The 7,905-nt window shown below is 42.7% G+C and overlaps 1 pseudogene; it reads left to right on the forward strand.

The window, feature by feature from the left end:
* Window positions 1-4,203: 4,203 nt before the first annotated feature.
* On the forward strand, window positions 4,204-5,044 carry LOC135537489 (transcription factor MafG-like; annotated as a pseudogene).
* The last annotated feature ends 2,861 nt before the right edge of the window (window positions 5,045-7,905 follow it).

Raw genomic sequence — 7,905 nt, forward strand, 5'->3', positions numbered from 1 at the left:
CATCTTGGGGTCCAACATGTACGCTTGGTGTGTGTTGAGGGGCGGCAGGGTAGCCTAGTGGTTAGACATTGGACTGGTAACCGAAAGGTTGCAAGTTCTGACTAATCCCGAGCTGACAAACAAATCTGTCGTTCTGAACAGGCAGTTAACCCCTGTTCCTAAGGCCGTCATTGAAAATAAGAATTTGACTTTGTCAAGGTTGACCCTAGTAAAATAAAGGGAAAAATGTCAAATAAAAATAAAATGACCCTTCACATACCTAACCATTTCCTTGGCTCTCTTGTATAGGTGTATCCATTGTTTTCAGTGCCATGATGTCCTTTTCTGTTGGTTCAATGCATTGAGCAGCACAGCCAATGGGTGTGATTTAGGTTTTTAGGACTCCTCCACTTTAGACAATGCAGCGGTAAGGCTGCCTGGTCTTGTGCGGGCTTATTTGTCCTTCTGTGGTATGATTTGTGGTGGTGCGTTTCAGCTCATTTGTTTTCTCCGAGACTGGTTGGGTCCTGGTTTTGTCCCTTGTGCCTGGTCTTGTGATTTTTCTCTGTGCCGGCATAAAACATTGTTCTCTACCTTTGCCCACCAAACATTCGCACCACCCATCAGAGATGATTGCAATACAGTCTGCTTTCACTGATTTGGCACGATTTGCTTGACCTTCAGCTTGAACTCCTGTTGAACTCTGCATCCAGCAAATGAGTAGATAAAGCATGTCTGGTGGAGGTGTATGCTGTGAAGAAGAACATTCAGAAATCTCTTCCAATACACATTGCCTGTGAGCATCAGAGGTGAACCAGTTGCATACACAGCTCAAGCAAGACATTCATCAGCATTTATTTCTGACTACATTCCTCCATTGAGTTAAAAAAAATATTTTTCCAGGGAGGACCATAAGCTATTGCTATCGATAAGGTGCCTCATTCATAATTTTCACCTTGAATAGAGGTGAGGACTTTTGTCAGAGGTTGCTTGTTGTGATTGCTGAGGAACTTAATGCACTTGGCTCTGATCATTCTGCATCTGTATACGACTCCACGCGAAGGTGAGCTCCTTTCTCGTTCGGGTCTGCGCATTGTGACGTATTTGTGGGCAGGTCATTGGAAGATTGACCATAAGATCCACGTTTCACTTTTCTGTTGGTTTTGTCTTATTGGTTTCACCTGTTTCTTGTTTAGGTTTTTTTCCATTTAAGCCGGGAAGGCCTGCCTGCTCTTTGTGAAGGGCTTATTTGTCCTCTGTGTATGTTTGTGGTGGTGTTTCCCTTTGTTTTCCTCCGGAAAAGTCTAGTTTTGGGCCGGTTCTCGTATGTGCGCCCGGCAATTGCCGTGATTTTTTCTCTGTGCCGGCATAAAACATTGTTCTCTACCTTGTGCTTCCTCACCTGAAAACTCCGCACCCAAAGGTAAAGTGAGTTTTATTTATTTTTGTTGTTTTCTTCACATATGATTTGGCACAGTATTTAATGCAAATGTTCTCAGCTTTTCCTTCTACATTAGCTGCAGGCAAATGTTTCCAAACATCAGATAGTGCCTGTGGCATTTTCCTGTGAAGATTAGAAAAAAATGAGGAAAAAACAACTTCAATTCCATGTAGATAAATAGTTAAGCAGTTAGATAAATATTTTATCTTACAAAATGGGGAGTTGTTTAAAATAAAATGTGTATGGAAACAGGTGAATTAACACTCCTCAGCAGGCTCCAAAGCAAGCTAAAACCCACATGGTAGCAAAAACTAGCTAGCAGAAATTGTTCACAAGTTAGAAATTATTTGAACACACTTTGCTGTAGGCTACTATTTACTAGTTAACAAAAAAACAATATATGTCATAAAATATATTCACCCCATACAGTATTGTCATCAGAACTTACCAGAAAGCATGTAGTCCTTGGCTCAGACAGTGTATTAGTGTGGACTCAATAGCATCTTATTTGTGTGCAAGATATTGAGAATCAGCTGTACATGTGATGGAAGAATGCACTGTGCATGCAGAGGGTTTCAATTCCATTGAATTGGGGATAGTTTAACCAAAATATGCCACAAGATCTGGAATTGCCTAATGTATATCCCACAAAGGTTCACTGTTATAAGCTGACTTAAAAAAATATATATAATTTATGCAAAATTCCAGGGCTTAAATTCCCATGGAAAATTTCCGGAAAGTTTCTGACTCTTTGCAACCCGACTACAGGTAATATTCTGTTCCTATGGATTCCTGCTTTTCTTCTTTGTCTTCTATCTCTTCACCACCAGTAGGCTAGCACTCTCACCTTTGGCAGTGATTACTGCCTTGAGTCTTCTTGGATATGACGCTTGGCACACTTGTATTTGGAGAGTTTCTCCCATTTCTTCTCTTTCCCCGATCCTGACTAGTCTCCCAGTCCCTGCCGCTGAAAAACATCCGCACGGCACGATGCTACCACCGCCATGCTTCAACGTAGGGATTGTGCCAGGTTTCTTCCAGACATGACGCTTGGCATTCAGGCCAAAGAGTGTAATCTTAGTTTCATCAGGCCAGAGAATCTTGAGAGTCCTTTAGGTGCCTTTTGGCAAACCAAGCTGGCTGTCCATATGCCTTTTACTGGAGTGGTGGCTTCCGTCTGGCCACTCTACCATAAAGGCCTGATTTGGTGGAGTGCTGCAGAGATGGTTGTCATTTTTGGACGGCTCTCCCATCTCCACAGAGGAACTCTGGAGCTCTGTCAGTGACCATTGGGTTCTTGGTCATCTCCCTGACAAAGGCCCATTTAAGAATGGAGGCCACGTTGTTCTTAGACCTTCAATGCTGCAGAAATGTTTCTGGGTAACCTTCTCCAGATCTGTGCCTCGACACAAGCCTGTCTCGGAGCTCTACGGACAATTTCTTCAACCTCATTGCTTGGTTTTGGATCTGACATGCACTGTTAACATGGGACCTTATATAGACAGGTGTGTGCCTTTCCAAATCCTGTCCGATCATTTAACCATTTAAATTGACCACAGATGGACTCCAATCAAGTTGTAGAAACATCAATGATGATAAATGGATACAGGATGCACCTGGCCTCAATTTCGAGTATCATAGCAAAGGGTCTGAATACTTAAGTAAAAAGGTATTTCTGTTTTTAATTTAAAAAAAAGTTGAAAACAATTCTAAAAACCTGTTTTCGCTTTGGCATTATGGGGTATTTTGTGTAGATTGAGGATTTTTTAATATTTTGAATCCAGTTTAGAATAAGGCTGTAATGTAACAAAATGTTGAGAAAGTCAAGGAGCCTGAATACTTTCAGAATGCGCTGTATGTGTGTGTGATGGGATGTATAGACACTGTGGATAGAATATATCTTTTATTTGAAGAATACGTAGGTTAGAATAGTATATGTACAGTAATAGTTGAATAGGATGGACTTAACTAGAATACAGTTTCCCCTCCCCAGTCATCTTTTATTCATCAGTCACCAAACGGGGATGGACTACCTGAACTTGTTGAATAATAAACGCTTGTCTTTTACATGTGTTTTAAAAATTTTCCCCAGACTGAGTTCGTTCTAAAGTGTGTGTGTGTTAGAGCTGTTAGTCCGAGGTGTCAGGACCGGTTACATACAGTAGGTTCTCTCTCTGTGTGTGTGTGTGTGTGTGTGTGTGTGTGTGTGTGTGTGTGTGTGTGTTAGAGCTGTTTGTCTGAGGTAGTAGTCTGAGGTACATACAGTAAGATGGGGACTTTATCAGTTGAGGTGTTTCCTGCCTGCTGGCTCGTGGAGGAAGTTCCCCACTGATGGTTTTGTTTTCTAATAAATCAAAGTGACAGTCGCTACTGCTGTAGTTGTGCCAAACTGTCAAATGCCAACTGTCCTTTAGTTCACAGTTGCACAAATGATTGGCCTGCCTGTTACTGATTGGCCTGCCTGTTACTTTTAGAGGAAGAGCTGAAGTCTCTGCTCCATCTCTGAAAACGATTGGCTCCGTCACAATTTGCCTTTCCTCTATTCTGCACAATCTCCTCCCATTCTTTCTCAACCGTATTAGAGAATTTCCAAGGTCCCTTCTCAATGACCTTTTCCTCCATTGGATTCTGAGTTAGAGGAAGAGATTATTTTGAACACCTTTCCTGTTCTTCTCTATTTGATGTGAAACCTCACTGTTCTTCTCCTCTGGCTATATGGATTCTTATTGAAGTTCTTCTTCCACAGACCAACAAGTGGTGTCGTTGGAAGCGGCTCTCGTGGCATGACTACTACAAACAAGGGAAACAAAGCCTTGAAGGTAAACTAACCAAAGAAGTACATAGACCCCTACCTTAACCTTTGTCTCTTACACTGTCAGTGTGGGGAGAAAAGGTGATGTTCTTCTTACCATCTGTACTCTAGTCATACTTGTTTGTTTGTCATCACCCCTCTTCCTCCTTCTCCCTCTTTGTCCCCCTTCCTCCTCCTCCTGACCACATCCCTCCTTTCCCCTGCTCTTTGGACCACATTGAAAATAACTGCTGTATAATGCTTTCATGAGTTATCCTCTGGGCTTTGTACTTTTTACTGAACATGTTTTACCTTCAAAATGAATCAAATCATCCCCCCTTCACTTCCCTCTCAAGGCAAGAAGGAGCCAGGGAGAATGGGACCAGCCTCACGGACGACGAACTGGTGACCATGTCTGTCCGGGGAGCTCAACGCTCACCTCCGCGGCCTAACCAAGGACGAGATCCTGCAGCTCAAGCAGCGGAGGCGCACCCTGAAGAACCGTGGCTACGCGCCAGCTGCCACGTCAAGCGGGTCACTCCAGAAGGAGGAGCTAGAGAAGCAGAAGACGGCGCTGCAGCTGGAGGTGGACAAGCTGGCCACAGAGAACGCCACCATGAAGGTGGAGCTGGACTACTTCATCAGCACGAGGCCCTGCAGAGCTTTCGCCAGGACTGTGGCGCGTAGCCCGGCCGTTGCCTTTAACCCCAGGGGTCGGGGGTCATGGGGCCCCTGGTCCTGGGAAGGTGGCCACGGCCACCAGCGTCATCACCATCATCAAGTCCAAGACGGGAGCCAGGTCGTAGTATCGGGGCTGGGCGGGCGTGGAGAGTTATCAGACTAATGAAACAACATGTACTATAGTCAGTGTATCATCATGGAGCACAGGATTAGTTCCCTTGTTTGTCTTTGGGGCCAGAACACACAACCCCCAGATCTTTGTACCAGCTAGTAACACTCTTTCAATTGGCCAGCAGCAGAGGCCACACCAACCCTTATCAGACAGCCTTTAGTAGTATAAACCATACTTCCATTCTGCCTTGGCACTGTACAAGCAGAAATACATACACCAGAGGGAGGGGTGGGGGGAGCTATAGGAGGACGGGCTCATTGTAATGGCTGGAATGGAATAAACAGAATGGTATCAAACAAATGGAAAGCACATGTTTGACTCTGTTCCATGAATTCCATTCCAGCCATTACAATGAGCCTCCGCTGGACTATACACATCCTTCCTCTATGGTGGATTTTCACATACTGATTCCAAAAGGTTAAAGGTCACGTGAGTCCAGGAAGGTCGTACGACGCAGCCCAATCCATAATTGATGTCACTCCATCTGGTGTTGGAAGTTGTGTGTTTCTGTACATGGTACTAAGTGTTTGAGTGTTTGTTTGTTTCCTACAGATGGCCCCTCGTTGAGTCTTTTCCGTCCCGACACAGGGTTGTGATGTGGAAATGCACTCTTTCATAACTACTAGCCACCAACAGTCTAGCCACACCCGGTTGGCATTATGCTTCAAGTTCTTAGCCCCCTCTCCGTATCACAAGTGGAGAAAGAGTGATTGCAGTAAGCAACAAGCCTGGGCCTGTTAGAATGCACTGACTATGAGAAGAGGGAAATGCACTGTATGGTATTGATGTCTTGTGAGCAACCTTCAGTAAGGACTAGTAACTCACCCATCAGACCAGTTCATGTGATTTTAGTTGGTCAAAAAAACTAAACAGGAAATTCTGTTAAGTTGAGCATTTATTTAGGTTCAGGTCAGCCTGCCACAGAATTTTACCAACAGGAGATGCAATAATACGCACATGCACTGAAAAATAGGAAGTTACATAGTTTAATGTAAGTGGAATGAGTCAATCTGATCTGCAAAATAATAGGATAGCCTGGTATGGGATGATAATTATTATAAGATTGTTTCTTTCTCCAGTATCTGAGAAGCAGAATGTTTTACAAGATCTTGTGATGATTATGCTTTGGGAGGACAATTTTTTTATCCTCAAATCATTTAAAACTCAATTTGTGCTCCATCGAGTAAATAAGTTGGAACTGTTTTGTAAATAAGTAGTTTTTTTTTGTATGTAATAACATGTGAACTGGCTGGTCACATATTCCTAAATAATATTCACACAACAAGCTTTACTGTTTAATTGTCAACGTGTGCGTATTCTAGAAGTCGTTGATTTAGAGTTCTTGATTTGTATTGATGCATAGACGAGCATCTGGCGTTGTTTATAGAAACACTGGAAAAGAAAACTTCAAACAAAAAAAACCTGTGATATCCTTTTTGCAATTGTACCAAAAGTGGCTTACTATTGAAGGCTGGTAGCTTTTTGTAGTGACTAGGCGCGTACCGTGTGGGGTAGTGCGTGACGTGATGTGTGTAAGTGACAGTTGGCAGTGTTGTTCACTGTATAGATGTCATGCTGTGGTATTTTCTATAGGACCCTGTAATAGAGATAATATAGCTGGTGTAAACATCATCTATTGTCTTCATCTATATCGGCATCTGTGATATCTCTTCCACTAGCTGTGATTCACAAATGTTTTGTCATTGCGATGTTATTACTGTCGATGTTATTACTGTCGACCGAGCAGGCATAGGGGGAAGATAAGGCCCTTGGTTCATTTTGAATCCCAGTTAAGTGGCCCTCCTCCCCTCTCTTTGATTTCAATTCCAGGGGAACATCACCTCTGATTTAGATTAAACTGTTATTGTCTTATCCATTTACCAAAGGGGACTACTTGCAATTTGCGAAGGGATAATAGCCTCACAATTTACTTTTTCAAAGACGAAGCAAAATCAAAATCTTTGACACTCCCTTACCGTGTAGACAAGCATTGTAAAAGCTCTCCTTGAATAAATAACTCCTTCTCATTCTAACTATGAGAAGGGAGGCTCAGCATGCAGCTTTATACAGGTGACTAATAACAGGTCATCTCCTGACTGTCAGGTTGTGTTCATGGTTTTTGTGAGGGTAAACATGCACTAATCTCCAGCTTATTCTGCTCAGGAGAAAACAAGTTTGCCCTAAAAATAAACCATTGCAGCCCTGAGAAGAAGCTGTTAGGGATGGCACTTGTTGTTGATAGTCGCTCATTAACAATTTTTCTAAAATGACTTTTTGTTCAGACACCAAATGAAGATCTGGAAGATCAACCTGCTGCCAGTAATGCTGCTTACGTGCCAAGTGTCACCCCTGTCTTCTGACCCTGTAAGAGGGATTTATTAGTAAGCAGTTTTACCTTTAAAAGGTGATAATATCTATGTAATGACATGGGATATGTTCGGTATTTTACAACTTCATGTCAGATGGTTCCTTGCCGTGAATATATCTATATGAGCCTGGAGAAACTGTATTCCATGGTTCGAATTTCTTTAAACAGCCAATATAAACTTCACCTAACTATCCTCTGCCAGCTAAAAATCATTGGGAGTGATGGGGGCAAATGTTCAAAAAGTGTTGCCAGAACGAACACCTTTAAGTAATGTAAAAACCAATCATCACAGTTTCTCCTGGCTCATAGACTTCTATCAGGGTAAGGATACCACTAGCATTAAGTTGTGAATTACTGAACGTATCCTTTTAAAACAGAGCAGCTGAGAGGAAAAGGTTAGGAAGCAGAGATCTGAATATGTCCAAATGACCCAGGACCCAGACTGTTAGCCTATAGCTAGAATAGTCCAGGAA

Source organism: Oncorhynchus masou, unplaced genomic scaffold (assembly GCF_036934945.1).
Source record: "Oncorhynchus masou masou isolate Uvic2021 unplaced genomic scaffold, UVic_Omas_1.1 unplaced_scaffold_7986, whole genome shotgun sequence".
Classification (NCBI taxonomy): domain Eukaryota; kingdom Metazoa; phylum Chordata; class Actinopteri; order Salmoniformes; family Salmonidae; genus Oncorhynchus; species Oncorhynchus masou.